The sequence below is a fragment of the Coregonus clupeaformis genome, chromosome 24 (assembly GCF_020615455.1).
Source record: "Coregonus clupeaformis isolate EN_2021a chromosome 24, ASM2061545v1, whole genome shotgun sequence".
In the NCBI taxonomy this organism is placed as follows: domain Eukaryota; kingdom Metazoa; phylum Chordata; class Actinopteri; order Salmoniformes; family Salmonidae; genus Coregonus; species Coregonus clupeaformis.
In genome coordinates this window covers 26356975-26377447 of record NC_059215.1, presented here as the reverse complement: position 1 = coordinate 26377447, position 20473 = coordinate 26356975, and the positions used below count along the sequence as shown (strand labels likewise).

At 41.4% G+C, this 20473-nt stretch overlaps 1 protein-coding gene across 2 annotated transcripts in view; it reads right to left on the bottom strand.

Moving 5' to 3' along the window:
• Nucleotides 1-16714, bottom strand: part of cntn3a.1 (contactin 3a, tandem duplicate 1) — a 105936-nt gene extending 89222 nt beyond the window's left edge. For both annotated transcript variants that reach the window (XM_041846303.2, XM_041846304.2), the window contains exon 1: nt 16410-16714. The gene's annotated coding sequence lies outside the window, so the exon portion shown is untranslated. The remainder of the gene's footprint in view (nt 1-16409) is intronic.
• Nucleotides 16715-20473: the final 3759 nt, after the last annotated feature.

Here is a 20473-nt window from a genome sequence, read left to right as displayed (position 1 = left end):
AGAGAGAGAGGCCATTAGACATTCAGAATCAGTGGCCACTGGCTAGTCACAGTGTTTTATATCACAGGGACAGTAATTGTCCATGTTCCCCAGGCAACCACTCCCAAGACAGAAAGGACAAGAGGAAGATGAAAATCTATTCCATCTGGAAAGTCATAAACCGGTTTTCAAAACTTGTTAAGCATTGGCACTCGACATTGTCCAGGGCTTGAAATTGTTGAATAGACCCCTGTACGTGTTTGTGTGCTTCCCATGCCAAAATAAATGGCTATATTGGAAGTACACTCCCCTACGTATGTATTTGGACAGTGAAGCTAACATTTTTTATTTGGCTTTATGCTCCAGCATTTTGGATTTGAGACCAAACGTTTCACATGAGGCAAGAGTATAGAATGTCACCTTTTATTTTAGTGTATTTTCATACATACTGTATCTGTTTTACTGTTTAGAAATGAAAGCACTTTATGTTCCTAGTCCCGCCATTTGAGGGAGTCATAATTATTCTGACAAATTCACTTATACAGTGTAGGTTATTAAAGTAGTCAAAAGTTTAGTATTTTGTCCCATATTCCTTGCACACAATGACTACATCAAGCTTGTGACAAAAAATTGGGATGCATTTACAGCTTGTTTTGGTTGGGTTTCGGATTATGTTTTGCCCAATAGGAAGTGAAGGTTGAATGTATTGTATAATTTCTGTCAAATAAAATACAATTTGATTCGTCACGTGACGAATACAACAGGTGTAGACTTTACCGTGAAACGCTTACAGAGTTAATAATAATAAGACAAGAGGAATAAAATACACAACAATTAAGCTATATTCAGGGAGTACCAGTACCAGATCAATGTTCAGTGGTACGAGTTATTTGAGGTAGATATTTACATGAAGGCAGGGTAAAGTGACTAGGCATCAGGATAGATGATAATAAGAGTAAAATAAAGAACAGAGTAGCAGCAGCATATGATGAGTGTGAAAGTGTGTGTGTGTGTGTGTGGCATCGGTATGCGTGTGTGTGTGTGTAATGTCTGTGTGCGTATGTAGTGTATGTGTGTGTGTCTGTATGTGTGTGTGTGTGGGCATCAGAATGCATGTGTGTGCGTATGTAGAGTATGTGTGTGTGTACGTGTGTGTGCGTGTGTGTGTGTGTGTGTGTGTGTGTGTGTGTGTGTGTGTGTGTGTGTGTGTGTGTGTGTGTGTGTGTGTGTGTCAGAGTCAGTGCAAGATAGGGTCAATGCAGATAGTCTAGGTAACCATTTGATTAACTATTTAGCAGTCTTATGGCTTGGGGGTAGAAGCTGTCTTGGAGCTGATGCTCCGGTACCGTTTTCCGGACGGTAGCAGAGTGAACAGTCTATGGCTTGGGTGGCTGAAGTCTTTGGCAATTTTTCGGGCCTTCCTCTGACACCGTCTGATTTAGAGGTCCTGGATGGCAGGAAGCTCGGCCCCAGTAATAATAATAATGGAAAAAGTTTCTGATGCGGATGCTACCATGGTTATGGATAACCATGAATGAATCGTAATTTAGAAGTGTTCAGAAACGTATCTACTCACTTGGAAAGAAAATTACTCCAGTCATCGTTCACCATTCAGTTCATATTGGGAAAAACAACCCAAAACACAACCAAAACAAACTGCAAATGCATCCAACGAATTTCTAGAGTCACAAGCTTGATGTAGTCATTGGATGCTAGGAATATGGGACCAAGTACTAAACTTTTGACTACTTTAATGCACTACAAGTTATTTTTTCCATATACTTATGAATACTTCAAATGTGGGGACTAGATATATAAAGTGCTTTCATTTCTAAACAGTAAAACAGATATGTATGCAAATACCCTCAAATAAAAGGTGGCCTTCTGTACGGTTTATGAAACATTTGATCTGAAATCCAAAATGTTGGAGTATAGGGCCAAACTTAAAATGTTTGCTTCACTGTCCAAATACATACGGAGGGGAGTGTATTTGATGTGTATTTTGTAATACAGTAACTCAAGGTAAATAAATATTTCATAAACTATAAACGCCTTCCCTGTGCTACTCTTCTTATAACATACTGTAGTTTCATTCACACACAGTAATTGACCTATCTTAGCAAAATGCGAACAAATTGCTTGTGCCAAAATAATTAAAATGCATGTTTATAGTAGATGTAAGCCGATGTCCTTTGTATAATCATGACAAATAAATATATAATAAACCACCATCCTAGCACTTTGAGTTCTGAGCTGGAAGGATTATGCATTTCTGACATAAAGAGCTGACTGTCCATGGTGAAGTCACAAATAAAGTTGCAATATAATAATATGAACTCTGCCACCCAGGAACCTGAAACCTTCTCTTTCCATGATTCCGTCATCCCGTCCGAGTCTTCCAGAGCCAATGCAGTTGGGCCATGATCCTCTCCCGCGTATCAAACGTCAAAGGCGGATCCAAGAAGGGCTCTGCCTATACTGTGGACGGAAAGATCATCTACTCAGCCATTGCCCTGTTCGCCCCCCACGGAGAGATGAGAAGGGTCCCTCCGCTGCCATGCAGGTAGGCGTGTCCTTATTTCTAAATTTCAGAAGCAATTCTCTCAGAAGCAATTCTCCATCCCAGTATTGATAACCGCGAAGGGGGTTACTAAGTGTATAGAGGGCTTGATAGATTCGGGAGCAGCAGGTCAGTTTATCGATCACCAGCTAGTACAAGAGCTTGACATTGATCTAACACCGGTCACCCCTCCCTTAAGGATTAATGCCCTGGACGGGCAGCCATAGGGCACGGACTTCATTACGCACCTGACACAGAGCGTCATCCTCCAGATTGGTGTCTTCCACACCGAAACCATTCAACTCATGGAACTATCATCCCCCAAACAGCCACTCATCCTCAGACACCCCTGGCTTTGTCGTCACGACCCTGCCATCTCGTGGCGACAAGGTGAACTACTGTCCTGGTCTACTACCTGCTTCACCAGTTGTCTCAGCCTACCCTTCAGAGCCACCACCATTGAGGCCTCTGCAGTGCCACCCACTATACCATCTGAATACGCCCAGTACAGCAATGTCTTCAGCAAAATCAAGGCCTCCACTCTGCCATGACATCGCCCAGTGGACTGTGCTATTGACTTACTCCCTGGAGTGTCAATACGAAGGGCCGTCTTTACCCTCTTATCTATCCCGGAAAATGAGGCAATGGAGAACTACATTGATGAAGCACTCGAAAACGGTTTCATTCATCCTTCTTCTTCCCCAGCTGCATCCAGTCTCTGTCCATGTATTGATTACCGTTCCCTGAATGACGTCACGGTCAAGAACCATTTCCCTCTTCCTCTGATCCCAGCGACCCTTGAACAAGTGGGCCGCGCCAACATCTATACAAAACCCGACCTGCGAAGTGCATATAACCTTGTCCGTATACGTGAAGGCGACGAATGGAAGACGGCCTTTATCACAGCACGAGGGCACTACGAATACCTGGGCATGCCCTACGGCCTTAGTAACGCCCCTGCCGTCTTCCAATCCTTTATGAATGAGGTTTTCCAGGATATGATCAACCGCTTTCTCATCGTCTACATTGATGACATCCTGATTTACTCCCACTCCCTGAAGGAACACATACAGCATGTACAAAAGGTTATTCAACCATAACCTTTATGTGAAGACTGAAAAGAGCACCTTCCATGTAACCTCGGTAAACTTCCTCGGTTTCGTACTGACACCTGGAGGGGTCAGCATGGATGAGAACAAAGTCACCGCCGGCAGTAACTGGCCCAAACCCACCAACGTTAAGGAACTCCAACGTTTCATTGGGTTCTCCAACTTCTATCGCCTGTTCATTTGGAACTTCAGTTCTACTGCTGCTCCCCTCACTGCCCTTACCAGCCAAAAGATCCGGACCCTTCAATGGACTGATACCGCCCTGACTGCTTTCAACAACTTGAAACGCCTCTTCACCTCAGCTCCTGTCCTTCGCCAACATGATCCGACCCTTCCTTTCACCCTGGAGGTGGATGCCTCCGAAGTAGGAGTAGGAGCCATGCTCTCTCAGCGGGTGGGAACACCTCCAAAATCACATCCCTGTGCCTTCTTCTCCAGGAAGTTATCCGCCCCTGAGAGGAATTACGATGTGGGGAACAGAGAACTCCTCGCCAACAAGCTGGCCCTCGAGGAGTGGCACCACTGGTTGGAGGGCGCACAACAACCCTTTCTCGTCCTATCAGATCATCGTAATCTGGAATATAATCAGAGTTGCCAAGAGGTTAAACTCCAGACAGGCCCCAGTTTGTCTCCCGGGTGTGGCGAGCCTTCTGTGACCAACTGGGGGTCGCCCTCAGCCTCTCCTCCGGGTACCATCCCCAGACCAACGGGCAGACGGAACACCTGAACCAAGAAATAGGGAAGTACCTCCGCCAACAATGTTCTGCCTCTCCACACGACTGGAGTCGGTATATGGCCTGGGCCGAATACGCTCAGAACTCACTCATGCATTCATCCCTTCGCCTTACTCCGTTTCAGTGTGTACTTGGTTACCAACCCCCCATGTTTCCCTGGGAGGCAGAGCCTGGTACTGTCCCAGCTGTCGACGACTGGTTTCGGCATAGTGAGCGGGTATGGGAGACCACTCAACGGCATCTGCAGGAAGCCTCTAATTCCCAGAAACGCTTTGCCGACAAACACCGCCGACCTACGCCGCTCTTTCACCCCGGACAGCGTGTGGCTCTCTACCAGAGACATCCGGCTCCGCCTCCCCTGCAAAAAGTTCTGTCCTCGCTTCATTGGTCCCTTCAAGATAACCCATCGCATCAACCCTGTCACGTACCGCCTCCAGTTACCCCGTCAGTATAACATCTCCTCGTCCTTCCATGTGTATCTGTTAAAACCGTTCACCTACAGTCCTCTTCATCCTCCAGTCTCAACCTGCAGTGTGCCCCCACCGTTGGACTTCGGAGGGGAACCTGCATTCGCCAATCAGGCCATCCTTGATTCCAAATGCCTGAGAGGTCGCATCCACTATCTAGTGGACTGGGAAGGTTATGGGCCTGAAGACCGGTCCTGGGTTCCCGACCAGGACATCCTCGACCCAGAGATGATTCCGGCATTCCACCGTAACCGTCCGGATCGTCCCGCTCCCCGACCACGGGGTCAACCCCCAAACAGACCCACTGGACTTCAGCCTTGACGCAGAACGTCGGGTCAGTCCACGACCTTGTCGAACCATCCTGCCGGACCTCGCCCCAAAGGTAGGCGGCTGCCTCTGTTCCCCCGCCCGCCCGCTCCACCATCCAGTGCCGTTGGGTCGTCAGGAGCCTCTCTTGGGGGGGGGTACTGTAAGGTTCTGTATTTCTTTTCTTAGTCAACCTTGTGTTCTTCAACATAGCCCTGATTCTTTGTGTTCTTGAACGTAGCCCTGTCTTTCATTTTTGTTAATTGATTTCACCTGTGTTAGTTACTCACCTGGTCTCATCAGCTCCTTATTTAATTCAGTTCATTCTGTTTGTGCCTTGTGAGGTATTGTTCGTTTTGACTCTACTAAGCCTGTTCCAAGCTCGTTTGTGAGAACCAGTTATAGCCTTCAGTCCTAGTTTTTGATTATCCTGCCTGTTTTCCTACCTGTGTATGACCATTGCCTGCCTGTGTCCACAATTCCTGCCTTCTGCGAAGGAGAATTAAACACCTGCCGCGCTTTGCGCGTGAATCTACACCTTTTTCTCCCTGAGTTTTCATTACAGCTTTCTCTGAATATAAGGTTTTACTATTCTATTTTTCCATGGCCCTAGATTTACTTTTATCCGGACATACAGTAGCCATATAGGTGCAAAATCCCTGCAAAGTGGTCAGCTTGAAAGGTTGCTCATGAGGCATTTATAAGTTATATATATATATATATATTTTATCAATGGGTATCATTAATTGAATTGATAATTGACAGTATTCTAGATTGTGCCTTTAATGATGAAAAGGAAACACAATAATGGCTATTCATCAAGCATTCAGAAATATTTTTTGGAGAGTGAAAGTAAAAATAATAAAACAATAATGATGGTGCAATGGCTGAGCAGCTAGTCAGAGACAGAGGGTTATTTTCACAGTTTCTCTGTTTTCCGCATTGGCTCTTATCTTTGTGTGCCTTTAAGGCAACGCAAAGCATACTGATGCATATTTGAATAAATCAACTGTATCCTTGACACATTCCCCAGCACTGCATCCATTCTGCACATGCTAAAACATTAAAGACGACACTTTCCTCCATAAATCTCATTATGGAGATTGGGTTTAGTGTGTCATCTTAGTTCTAACTTATCAGGCGGTCATTACGATGCAAATGTCGTGAGGAACTGTTGGGTTTTAATAATAAAATACAAAGATCTCAAACAAAGTCTTGTGCCCCAGTGACTGGATATTTATACTCATCCTTTGAGGGAATAATTGTGAGAAAACGCTCTAGATAAATTAATCAACACATGCAAGAAATCCTTGAAAGTTAACAATTAAATTATCACTGCATTCTCATTGACAGAGCCCTGAAATCTATTAACTGTCAAGTCTCAATGTATAATTACACTACACTCCTCAAAGCCAATATGTTTTCTCTGTTTGATGGAAGGACAAATCATGTTGTCTATTATGATTGTAAAAGCATAAATGTTCACCAACATACTTCTTGTAAATTCTGTCATCCACATGAATGTTTGATGTGGGAAAGGACAAAATTAGCATATTCAGATCGACAACTACTCTACTGGAGTTGCCAGAAGGTAGGAACTGAAATATCAGTCCCGTGGAGTTGACTCATTCTTAAAAGCTGGAATCAGAAACACCTATGACAGCAATCTCTTGATCTCTATTTCTGAGTTATCCCTTAGACATGAGACATTAGACAGAGGGTTAGAGCGAGGGATAAAAGACTGCCTTTTGATCATGGGATATGTTCATCCTCAAATGATGTTGGGAAATGGTGTGTCTGTAGCATTCCTTGAATATTTTTACAAATTAATAACCCCAGTGGCCTAAAATGGTGGCTCTATAATTTCCTGATTCATTCTTTCAATTTTATTTGGTTGTTTATATTAACACCTTGCTGCATAAATAGTAGTTAATGATCAGATGCACCCAAAAATGTGTGTGTGGTGGGAGAGTTTAAGGGGAAAACCCCAGCACTGATTTGGTGAACAGCTGAGGAATGGGGGTGGAGATGTAACCATTCTCAAATTCATATACAGAACTATGGTTGCAAGGACTGACCAGCCATATGATTAAATTGATTGTTTTAACCATGTCTTGAAGCTATACTGTGTTAGTTTACAATTAAATTGTTTACAAACAATGGATTAAAAAAAGCTTATATTTTAGGTTCTAATGGGGTACAGTGGGGAAAAAAAGTATTTAGTCAGCCACCAATTGTGCAAGTTCTCCCACTTAAAAAGATGAGAGAGGCCTGTAATTTTCATCGTAGGTACAAGTCTACTATGACAGACAAAATGAGAAAAAAAAATCCAGAAAATGTTATGAATTTATTTGCAAATTATGGTGGAAAATAAGTATTTGGTCAATAACAAAAGTTTCTCAATACTTTGTTATATACCCTTTGTTGGCAATGACACAGGTCAAACGTTTTCTGTAAGTCTTCACAAGGTTTTCACACACTGTTGCTGGTATTTTGGCCCATTCCTCCATGCAGATCTCCTCTAGAGCAGTGATGTTTTGGGGCTGTCGCTGGGCAACACAGACTTTCAACTCCCTCCAAAGATTTTCTATGGGGTTGAGATCTGGAGACTGGCTAGGCCACTCCAGGACCTTGAAATGCTTCTTACGAAGCCACTCCTTCGTTGCCCGGGCGGTGTGTTTGGGATCATTGTCATGCTGAAAGACCCAGCCACGTTTCATCTTCAATGCCCTTGCTGATGGAAAGAGGTTTTCACTCAAAATCTCACGATACATGGCCCCATTCATTCTTTCCTTTACACGGATCAGTCGTCCCGATCCCTTTGCAGAAAAACAGCCCCAAAGCATGATGTTTCCACCCCATGCTTCACAGTAGGTATGGTGTTCTTTGGATGCAACTCAGCATTCTTTGTCCTCCAAACACGACGAGTTGAGTTTTTACCAAAAAGTTCTATTTTGGTTTCATCTGACCATATGACAATTCTCCCAATCCTCTTCTGGATCATCCAAATGCACTCTAGCAAACTTCAGACGGGCCTGGACATATACTGGCTTAAGCAGGGGGACACGTCTGGCACTGCAGGATTTGAGTCCCTGGCGGCGTAGTGTGTTACTGATGGTAGGCTTTGTTACTTTGGTCCCAGCTCTCTGCAGGTCATTCACTAGGTCCCCCCGTGTGGTTCTGGGATTTTTGCTCACCGTTCTTGTGATCATTTTGACACCACAGGGTGAGATCTTGCGTGGAGCCCCAGATCGAGGGAGATTATCAGTGGTCTTGTATGTCTTCCATTTCCTAATAATTGCTCCCACAGTTGATTTCTTCAAACCAAGCTGCTTACCTATTGCAGATTCAGTCTTCCCAGCCTGGTGCAGGTCTACAATTTTGTTTCTGGTGTCCTTTGACAGCTCTTTGGTCTTGGCCATATTGGAGTTTGGAGTGTGACTGTTTGAGGTTGTGGACAGGTGTCTTTTATACTGATAACAAGTTCAAACAGGTGCCATTAATACAGGTAACGAGTGGAGAACAGAGGAGCCTCTTAAAGAAGAAGTTATAGGTCTGTGAGAGCCAGAAATCTTGCTTGTTTGTAGGTGACCAAATACTTATTTTCCACCATAATTTGCAAATAAATTCATTAAAAATCCTACAATGTGATTTTCTGGATATTTTTTCTCAATTTGTCTGTCATAGTTGACGTGTACCTATGATGAAAATTACAGGCCTCTCTCATCTTTTTAAGTGGGAGAACTTGCACAATTGGTGGCTGACTAAATACTATTTTTCCCCACTGTATGAGAGAACTAAGCTCATGAGGCATTTATAAATTATATTATTCTATAATCAATGGGTATATATATCGTTTGGGTGACCTATCCCTTTAAAGCCATTTTTAAGTTTGACAAATTAATTCTGTTTAACATTCTATGTTACACTTACATAATTATACACTCTATATCTATACTTTGCTTGGGACTAATTGTGGCCTTCCTTTTATATTTCAACTCCCACTCTTAGCATCTTTGTCATAACTTGTTGATGTCTTTTTAAATTATTTATAATGCTAACAAAAAAGTTTTCATGAAGAAACCAGACTTTGGCTTTTTTATTCCTCATTGTTCCACAGACAGACAGACCTGTCTATCCATCAGTGAATGTATGTGGCCTTGTTTGCCTTCATGGGAGTTGAACAACCTTGTCACGGGGTGATTCCTCACGAAACTAGAACAAAAAAGACCATGTTGATTTTGGTTTTCATGAAATGTAATCCATAGAAGGGTACTTTGGAGGAAGGATTATTGACATTTGTATCTTAATAATTTGAGAAATACTTTATTGAAGTTGGAACATTTGTGACATTTTGGCCTCCTTTAAAACTCCATAATATTTCATCTGTAGGTGCTACAAAGCAAAAATTGGTGTCATATGAAGCTTTACCCCTTGCTCTGTAATATGAGTGGTATCGATTTCAATTACAATTTTCTTACATTAATTTATGAATATAGAAAAATATGAACATGAATATAGAAAATATAAGCATTTTAAATAGGCACATTTTTATGTATATCGTTGAACATACTATACTCTCCGGGCATATCAAAGTTCCAGAGTGGGATCTCTTCTGGTTTTAAAGTTATAGCCCATTTTATACAGAGAAATTGGCATAGTAGGCAATGTAACCAATCGCAGTCCTCCTTTTACTTGCACATCCTGCAAATCACCAGCAGAGGGCAACCATTTTGAATCCATTTTCACATTCACTCTGTTGGTAATGCTTTTGCAAATTGGATCATAACTCTAAAAGTAGCGGAGATCCCACTCTGGAAGTTTCATATGCCCATAAAGTATATTATGTTCACAATATATTGAACAAATTGCCAAATCAAAAATGGCATATTTTCAATATTCATGTTTATATTTGTTTATATTCATAAATTAATGTAAGACAAGTGTTATTGAAATCAGAATACTACACATATTTGCTTTGTAGTACCTAAAGATGAAACAGTCTTTAAGGAGGCCTGGGTAAGGCCAGTGTTACAAATATTCCAACTTCAATGAATTATTTCTCAATTATGCTTCAAGATACAAATGTCAAATATATGCCAACAATTCTTCCTCCAAAGGACCCCTCTATGGATGAAATCTCTTGAAAATCCCCAAAATCATGGTCTTCTTTTGTTCTAGTTTGATGAGGAATCACCCTATGACTAAATCAAATTAAAAGTGGTCACTGCTCACGTCTATTCTGACCATTTGAGAAAGTTCCTTTGATAGACATGGTTGTTAGGATACCGTATCTGTATAACATGCAATGGATGCAAAATATTTTAAATCGCAGGTTGCAGTGTTTAGTTCCATTGCCGTGGTAAGACTCAGTTGCAATAAGCTTATCTGCACAGTTTGTGCAAGTGAAGGATAAATAACCTGCAAAAAGCCTTCAAAGGGAAATCATACAGCACATTTCCTATGTTCTCTTCCCCTGGTACAGATTCAGTCCTGTGTCATCCCTAGATGGAGTATAATCTATCACAGGACACGGTGGCTAATGAAACCGAACATGTAGCCATCTCTGTTTTCTCTAATGATAGTAAATGTCTATCCATTAGTTCTCATTCAGTACAGCCCTGGCTGTGTCTCTAGGAAATTGTGATGCATTTTGTGATCCAAACCTTGCTACCTGTGGAGATAAAATACCAAATGTTGACAGTTTGGATGCAGAGCAGTAGCGGTGCGTGGGTAAAATCATCGGGGAAGCCAATCCAGAAACAAATGCATATTACAACCTATGTGTTGTGATAATTGCGTTGTTTGCTCTATAACCTGTTAGTTCATATGCCTTGACACTGTGATATATAGGCCTAAGGCCGAGACAATAAGAAGACACAGTGGCAGAATAAATTCAACCGCACATTTGTTTCATTACAAAACTGGAGAGCAACATCTGTCTGGTGAAGTCCACAAAACATATTGCATGTAACAAACAGTTACATGACCTACAGCATGGTCAAGCGAGGTAATGTTTCCAACATTTTCGGACTACTAAACAACTATTGATTTAGAACCATGGAGAGTTATCGCAAGTCGCAAAGAAAACTGGAGCTGCCGCCACTATTCCAGCACCATTTCAACTTCAACATTTCAACATAATTGAATCAGCTATGCTTAGTCTAATATAGTGATAACTAAAAGATGCCAAAAACTATTTAGTCCAATCAACATAAGCAAGATATGATGTGACTGTCCATGGTACTGATTTCTGTGAGTGTGCATTTGCGTGCATGTAGACTCTTCCTACTTGTAGAGAAACGCCAATGCCATCCTCCTCTTGGTCTATGACTCAGTCATACAGTACACACTTTTAGTTTTTGTTGTCCTAGGCTACCGGGCTAAAATACTTGCTCGCTAGTCTAACTTCCTTTCATGGGCAACGATGCGCCAGGCCAGCTCGTTAACATTAGCATACTACATCTAGCTAATTTATGAAAGGGATGATTTTAGCTAGCTAGCCACCGGAGGACAACAACACAACAAGATGCAACGATTCAAGTTTGGCTTGTGATGTGATTGGTCTGAAGCCAAATCCAAACTGGCTTCCCTTGACACTTTTTTTTTGGTGCGCCAGGACCATTCACAGCTGAGCTCACTCAGTTTAGCTCAACGCTGATTGCTCGCTGGCTTCCCTTGCATTCAATGCTACGGGGGGCAACAATGCCATACTCTTTCTGACCAGACAGCATCAGATAGATACGCTACATATACTGAGACAGAGGGGCGCTGTTACATTTACTCGGATGCTTTCTCCGGTGAGATACATTCAGCCTCTTGCGAATTTAAGGAAATTTATGAAACACAGAGAGACGAAAGATAAATTATTTTTGTATGTTTTTTTCTTGGTCAATTTTTGGGGGAAGCCTGGCTTCCCTTGGCACCCATGAATACACACCACTGAAGCAGAGTAGGAAACGCTGTAAATAGGCTTACAGGTTTTCTTTCTTCACCTGATGAATTTATAGTTCCATTTTATTATGGGTATGGTTCAACCCAAATTGACAGATTTAGATTGAGGTTTAAGGGATTATTTACATCAAAAAGTTAGTCAGATGTTTTCATACCTCAAAAGTGTCTTTAAGTCAAGTCCAATTCATATTCTACAACATCTGTTGTACTATAGATCTCACTAAATTAAGGAGTCTGAAGGCCTCAATCCCAAATTAATGAAAAAGATTGGCACCATTTAATCAGTTGGAATTAGATGGTGGAAATCCTTCCCATTCGTTTGGTATTGGGGCCTGTAGATTCATCCTAATGCATAGTGGGATCTACAGTGGGATATACACAGCAGATGGTATGGGTGATTAACTTTAGACCACTTTTCAGGAATGAAAAAAATCGGACAAACTTTGACTTTGGTGTGCAACTATCCCATTAAATAGCAAAAGATCAAAGAGAGAGAAAATTGTCATGTTCCCCTGCTCAGACATTGCATGCATCAACCAATGGTTGGGTTACACGTCATCGACTGTGCTGTCGGGCACCAGATTGCTATAAAATATGATGTGGTTAGCAAATACATAAAATACCTATCCAGGCGTTGTAAGATCTGGCATGCGTCAGCAATGTCTGAGCAGGGGAACACGACTGTTGATGGTAGCCATACACTTAGGCTACACCGATGGCAGTTGATTTGACCCCTCACCACCCACTTTCTCCAATACTATACATTTTTCAAGACAAATGTATTAATAGAACAGTACTCCTGCTCCTTGCTGTTGAGGAGTCCAGATGACAATATTCACACTAAAATGCATGAGCACTCCCCCCAAGCTCTGAATTATGAATGAGACATACTCCCACACTCCTCAGTACAGACAAGACCAGGAAAAATTGAGTACGATGCTGCATCTTTAAATCGGTCAGGCCTTGACTTCACTTGATCCACAGACACCATCTCTATTTCATTCCCAGTCCGCAAGGCTCATTTGACTGCTCAAAGTGCCTTCCCGTCATTTAAAATTCATTTTCTGATGGGGCTCAAGTTAAGACTAGTGGTAGAGAGGGACAGAAAATGTCCACCAATCCCCTGTACCTTGACTAAACTCTGATGGGAATGAAAGATTAACGAGACCACTGCAAGACAGAGTTGACCGTTGGCCCTAGTTATGGCATCATACCAATAACTGTATATATGAATGGACAAATCAAATCAAATGTTTTTGGTCACATACACATATTTGTTATTGCGGGTGTAGCGAAATGCCATTGATCACATGACACCATTCACTCCTATATGAAGACGGAATAGTGTATTGAAGCCAAAAGAAGTCAGTTAAAATGGCGTCTCATGGAGACAAACATGAGCAGTTTGAGCTACTCCAAGAAGTGTTGGAGGCTAGCTCAGTGCTGCCGCCTCTCATTGAGTAACTCAAGTTGAAGGCCGACCGGGTACTGCAGGCTGCTATTAGCAACAAAATGTTCCTTATAACTTTTTCTGTGTGCGATTTTGAAATAATGGGTTCAAGGACATACATCTGTTGTATTAGAAGCAATTATTGGTACCATGATTGTCTTTGAAAATGATTATTTTTTACCCAAAGATTGACCACAAAGATTGGTATTTTTCCACCACTATAACGGTGGATCCTCTTTTCTACTAACAATGTCTGCAGTATCGCGGTCGGCCTTGAACATCCGTGGCTTCAATGGGAGGGGGCAGTCGTTCTCCCCTGCATCATCCAATTAAGACACTCTTTCAACATGTCCTATCAGTTCTTTCTTCCCAACAAATTGTGACTTGGGGGTTGAAGATGTGCCAAGATATTCCCTTGCCTAAAAAACACCTCAAAAGTGGCACTAGACAAAGAGACTAATGGTGTTTTGATCGAAGCACACAACCCGCAGGCATGACATAACATATGCCAGCTTCTCTGTTCTTCCAGACCCCACCAGGGGCGCTCATGTGACACAAGCAAATCATCTAAATATGTCAAAGGGTTCCCCATGCACCATGTCAATCTTGAAGCTACAATATAAACCATATGGCATTCCCATTTTCCCACAAGCCCAGTGACAATGGCTAAGCTCAAGCAGAGTAAAAAAACAAGTTATTTTCCCCTAGCTGGCACCATGTCTTTGTTTTTAATCAGAAGTGAAACTGCATAAAGGTAAACATCTACATACTGCCAATTCAAAAGCAAAACTAGCCAACATATTGTCCAATCATAACACAAGTGATCATTAAATCAGTTTTTTGGTGAATGATACATGTATCACATTGTTCATACCACTTTAATACTTTTTACAATAAATAAAATCGAACAATTCTCATTCTCAACATGGCCATTGCTATCAGCCTTCACTATCCAATTTAGTAATCGCTAGATTAAGAAAAAGGATGAGCCAGTAAAAAAAGGGTGGCACTGAGCTCATGTCGTACTCCCTCCTAAATTCGCTATATTGGTATCAGCGATGGGATGGTGCCAGAGTGATATCATCAGAGAGGTGTGTCTGTTGTATAAGAACATGGCATACTTCCCAAAAAAGTGAGAGTGTAGTGACTTTGCAATTGATCACCATACTACGACCATTGCTCAATGTTTAAACCTTATTAGAACATTGGTAACCAAGTAAACCAACTGAACTTGCTACACTATCAAATACATCAAATACATGAAGCCCTACTGATTTAGCACAGTCAATGACTATGGCTACATGCACAATTGTAGAATCTACAGTGTTGTATTGAGATCAGATACTTTCAGAAGTGTTGACGATTCCCTTTTTGCACAATTAAAGCAGTCTGCAATTAAAAAGACAACGAAATGGGGTCTCCGTCACTTGTTTTGGTATACAGGGATGCGGTTAGTGAAATGTAACCCTTCTCAAATTGAAAGACAGCGCTTTAGATGCAATGACTGACTATGTAATGGACTGTCAGAGTTCATTCCAACCAATAACAGAATATTTAAGTGTATTGTAAACACAATCAATGAAACATATGACTTCTTGATTTCTTAGCCTAACTAGTTCAAGTTTATCATATGCAAATGAACTTGGACAATCTGACCACACAATCAAGGTTGGTGCTCTGTTTGCTCTCAAGAACCCAAGGTGGCATTCTGCATTATCCCTGGGGTTCTCAGTCTTTAGTACCACTCACAGCTGGCTCCATGTGAACTACAATCCTGATGCTCTGTTTTAACATTTAGAAACGTTAATAATCCTTGCTTGCAATATGGTTTTGGACACTTAGAGACCTCTACTTTCACATCAAAATAATTTCACAAATGCAAAATATACACTTAACCGGTTTTAACATATTTGCAGACAAAGTATTTTTCAGTTACAACACTTTTCTGACATCCTTTCCCCTCCGTTACACACAGGTGTTCTGAGCACGCTACATAGCTAATTAACAAAGGTGGTCACCTCTGTCTTCAGTCTGTCTTCTGTAAACAAGCGCTGTAACATGGAAATATGACCATGTGGAACCCTAACCCTATAAAGGTGTGTAGTAATTTAACCTTTTGTTTTTTGAAAATTATTTCTCGTTTATATGAAAGATAAGGTCCTTATGTTTCCAAAACTGTTACGCAAGCACATTCAGACCAAGCGTCCGGGCTCTTAATAACAACCCCCGCCAAAATATTCATTTGGAATGGATTCTAGAGTTTGCTAGAGTCTATGACTAGGCTAGTGCTCTGTAGCCTTCAATCATTGAAAGCGTGACAGATGTTGTGAATGGAATAATTCCAATCCCCTGTTGCTCACTGTCTGTCGCCAATGGCAAATTAGTTCTACTGGTGGTTTAAATGAGGTAGAATTGATTGGGTGAAAATTGATAGGTAGAAAATTGCAATCTTGCTGGTACTTTAGTCTTTATGGGCATAGTCTATAAGAGCATGTATTCAAAAATTTTAGGCATATTGAAATATTCAAATGTGTATGTAAAATGGAATTTACAGTAGGCTAAGCAGTATGTTTGTTATTCAAATCAACAATTTAAGAGAGACAAACATTAACCAAATTAAATGCAGACAATTAGTCAGACTGTGAAGTGCAAAAAAAAACAGACGATAGTAGACACCTGCATATGCAAAGTAATAACATACAGTGACAACGGACAAAATACCTACTTTGTTCCCCAGATTGATATTGGTCTTATCAACTAAAACTGTATTAATTGTGTTTGTACAGTACTGCTTAAAAAACATTTAACAAAAATCATAACTACAACAAGAACATAAATGTTATGGGTTACCTGTCTATAATTCCTGCAATTTTTTATGATGCTTATCCTTTGCCCGATATCCATGTTAAACCACGCATTCCTCTTCTCTCCAACGTGTGATAGACACGTAGTTGTTGAGTTACTCACTTCGCTCTGAAAGTCTTCAACTGAGATCACGTTTCAGTCGGATAGATGTTTTCTTGTTCCAAACAAATACAATAGGATTACTCAAAACGATACAATCCACTTCAAATCTTAACCGAAGCGCGCGCACAACCGCGGATGACTGGCACTTGCTGTAGGCTAACCAACCCGCCAGCTAAACAGTATGGGATTTTCAGGATTTCATACGCTATTTATTAATTATTTAACAACCAACGAGAGGGGACTGGAGTGCTTAGCCTACTGGTCGCCACAGAGAAGCTGCCAAGCGCCACTATTTTGGCCATGGTAGGCTATCGAGGCTTCTATGCGCTCACCCACTGCAGGATTTTACACCAAATGTTCATTATAAACCACTCGTCGGAATGACAAAGTTGATGCTGCTGGCACTGGCAGGATGAAAGCTGTACAGAGAATGTTGCTTAACTACTACAGATACACTCCATATTTGTGGACACATTTGATCTGTTGGGGAACAATTACATAATTCTAGAGGCAATCTGGGATTGGTACCTACATTTATTTTATTTTAAATTATATACACCACCAGTCAAAAGTTTGGGGTCACTTAGAAATGTCCTTGTTTTCAATGAAAACATACATGAAATGAGTTTGAATAGGAAATATAGCAAAATTAATAGGAAATGTAGTCATTGACAAGGTTAGAAATAATGATTTTTAATTGAAATAATAATTGTGTCCTTCAAACTTTGCTTTCGTCAAAGAATCCTCCATTTGCAGCAATTACAGCCTTGCAGACCTTTGGCATTCTAGTTGTCAATTTGTTGAGGTAATCTGAAGAGATTTCACCCCATGCTTCCTGAAGCACCTCCCACAAATTGGATTGGCTTGATGGACACTTCTTATGTACTATACATGCTCCCACAACAGCTCAGGGTTAAGATCCGGTGACTGTGCTGGCCACTCCATTGTAGACAGAATACCAGCTGACTGCTTCTTCCCTAAATAGTTATTGCATAGTTTGGAGCTGTGCATTGGGTCATTGTCCTGTTGTAGGAGGAAATTGGCTCCAATCAAGCGCCGTCCACAGGGAATGGCATGGCGTTGCAAAATGGAGTAATAGCCTTCCTTCTTCAAGATCCCTTTTACCCTGTACAAATCTCCCACTTTACCACCACCAAAGCACCCCCAGACCATCACATTGCCTCCGCCATGCTTGACAGATGGCATCAAGCACTCCTCCAGCATCTTTTCATTTGGTCTGCGTCTCACAAATGTTCTTCTTTGTGATCCGAACACCTCAAACTTCGGTTTGTCTGTCCATAACACTTTTTTCAATCTTCCTCTGTCCAGTGTTTGTGTTCTTTTGCCCATCTTAATCTTTTGTTTTTATTGGCCAGTCTGAGATATGGCTTTTTCTTTGCAACTCTGCCTAGAAGGTCAGCATCCCGGAGTCGCCTTGTCACTGTTGACGTTGAGACTGGTGTTTTGCTGGTACTATTTAATGAAGATGCCAGTTGAGGACCTGTGAGGCGTCTGTTTCTCAAACTAGACACTCTATTGTATTTGTCCTCTTGCTCAGTTGTGCACCGGGGCCTCCCACTTCTCTTTCTATTCTGGTTAGAGCCATTTTGCGCTGTTCTGTGAAGGGAGTAGTACACAGCGTTGTACGAGATCTTCAGTTTCTTGGCAATTTCTAGCATGGAATAGCCTTCATTTCTCAGAACAAGAATAGACTGACGAGTTTCAGAAGAAAGTTATTTGTTTCTGGCCATTTTGAGCCTGTAATCGAACCTACAATTGCTGATGCTCCACATACTCAACTAGTCTCAAGAAGGCCAGTTTTATTGCTTCTTTAATCAGCACAACAGTTTTCAGCTGTGCTAACATAATTGCAAAATGGTTTTCTAATGATCAGTTAGCCTTTTAAAATGATAAACTTGGATTAGCGAACACAATGTGCCATTGGAACACAGGACTGATGGTTGCTGATAATGGGCCTCTGCACGCCTATGTAGATATTCCATAAAAATCAGCTGTTTCCTGCTACAATAGCCATTTACAACATTAACAATGTCTACACTGTATTTCTGATCAATTTGATGTTATTTTAATGGACAAAAAAATTGTGTTTCTTTCGAAAACAAGGACATTTCTAAGTGACCCCAAACTTTTGAACGGTAGTGTATATTTTTTCTTTAAGAATAGGGTAACATGGGGTAATTAACTTTTAAAAGCTAAAGTCTAGATATCTTATTCTAATTAAATAAATATAATATTGAAACAAAATGGTATTGCACATCTCAATATTAATATCCTCACTATGATGAGGTTTTGATGTAAGGTTCCTATTTTCATTTTCATGCCAAATAATGTCCAAATCATCCGAAAGTGTCTAAAAAATGAATGTGTAACTCAATGAACTACTTGTTACTTGTAAATGTTTTGGACATGATTTGGGAAATGCCAATTTTGGTACCATTTACTTTCATTGGATTGCTGGGAGGCAAGTGGGCCCCCCATTGGAGGAAATCTGTCCTGGTAGTGTATATATACAGCTCTGGAAAAAATTAAGAGACCACTGTAAATTTTTCTTAAATCAGCATCTCTACATGTATGACAGCCATTCCATTCCAGTGTCTGTTGAATTCCAACACAGGCACACCTCATTCTACTGAATTAGGTACTGATTAGGTGATCACCTGAACCAAATCTTATTTAACGAGGAAAAGTATAAGAACCGCTGCTGTGGTCATCACTATCCTCTTGCAATCGGACCAGCTGGATGGCAAAAAGTGCTAATAGTACCTCAAAAGTAATATTAATAAAACAATAACTATTGACCATGCCAAAAGAGTTGAAAAGGAAAGTTTTGAGTGAGGAAAAGAAGGGTTCAATTCTGGCTTTACAGGCAGAGGGATACAGTGAGCGTCAGGTTGCTTCCATCCTTAAAATTTCAAAGACGGCGGTTCATAAGAACAAGGTCACAAGCAGCAGACATTGGGGACAACAAAGCTACAGACCGGCAGAGGGCGAAAACGACTCTTTACTGATCGGGATGACCGCCAACTCATTCGAATGTCACTCAACAACCGTAGGATGACATCAAGTGACCTACAAAAAGAATGGCAAACAGCAGCTGGGGTGAAGTGCACGGCGAGGACGGTTCAAAACAGGCTCCTAGGGGTAGGGCTGAAGTCATGCAAAGCTAGAAAAAAGCCCTTCATCAATGAGAAGCAGAGAAGAGCCAGGCTGAGGTTTGCAAAAGACCATAAGGATTGGACCGTAGAGGACCGGAGTAAGGTCATCTTCTCTGATGAGTCCAATTTTCAGCTTTGCCCAACACCTGGTTGTCTAATGGTTAGACGGAGACCTGGAGAGGCCTACACGCCACAATGTCTCGCACCCACTGTGAAATTTGGTGGAGGATCGGTGATGATCTGGGGGTGCTTCAGCAAGGCTGAAATCGGGAAGATTTGTCTTTGTGAAGGACGCATGAATCAAGCCACGTACAAGGTTGTCCTGGAAGAAAACTTGCTTCCTTTTGCTCTGACAATGTTCCCCAACTCTGAGGATTGGTTTTTCCAGCAGGACAATGCGCCATGCTACACAGCCAGGTCAATCAAGGTGTGGATGGAGGACCACCAGATCAAGACCCTGCCATGGCCAGCCCAATCTCCAGACCTGAACCCCATTGATAACTTCTGGAACGTGATCAAGAGGATAATGGATGGTCACAAGCCATCAAACAAAGCCGAGCTGCTTGAATTTTTGCACCAGGAGTGGTATAAAGTCACCCAACATCAATGTGAAAGACTGGTGGAGAGCACGCCAAGACGCATGAACGCTGTGATTGAAAATCAGGGTTATTCCACCAAATATTGATTTATGAACTCTTCCTAAGTTAAAACATTAGTATTGTGTTGTTTAAAAATGAACTTATTTTCTTTGCATTATTCGAGGTCTAACAA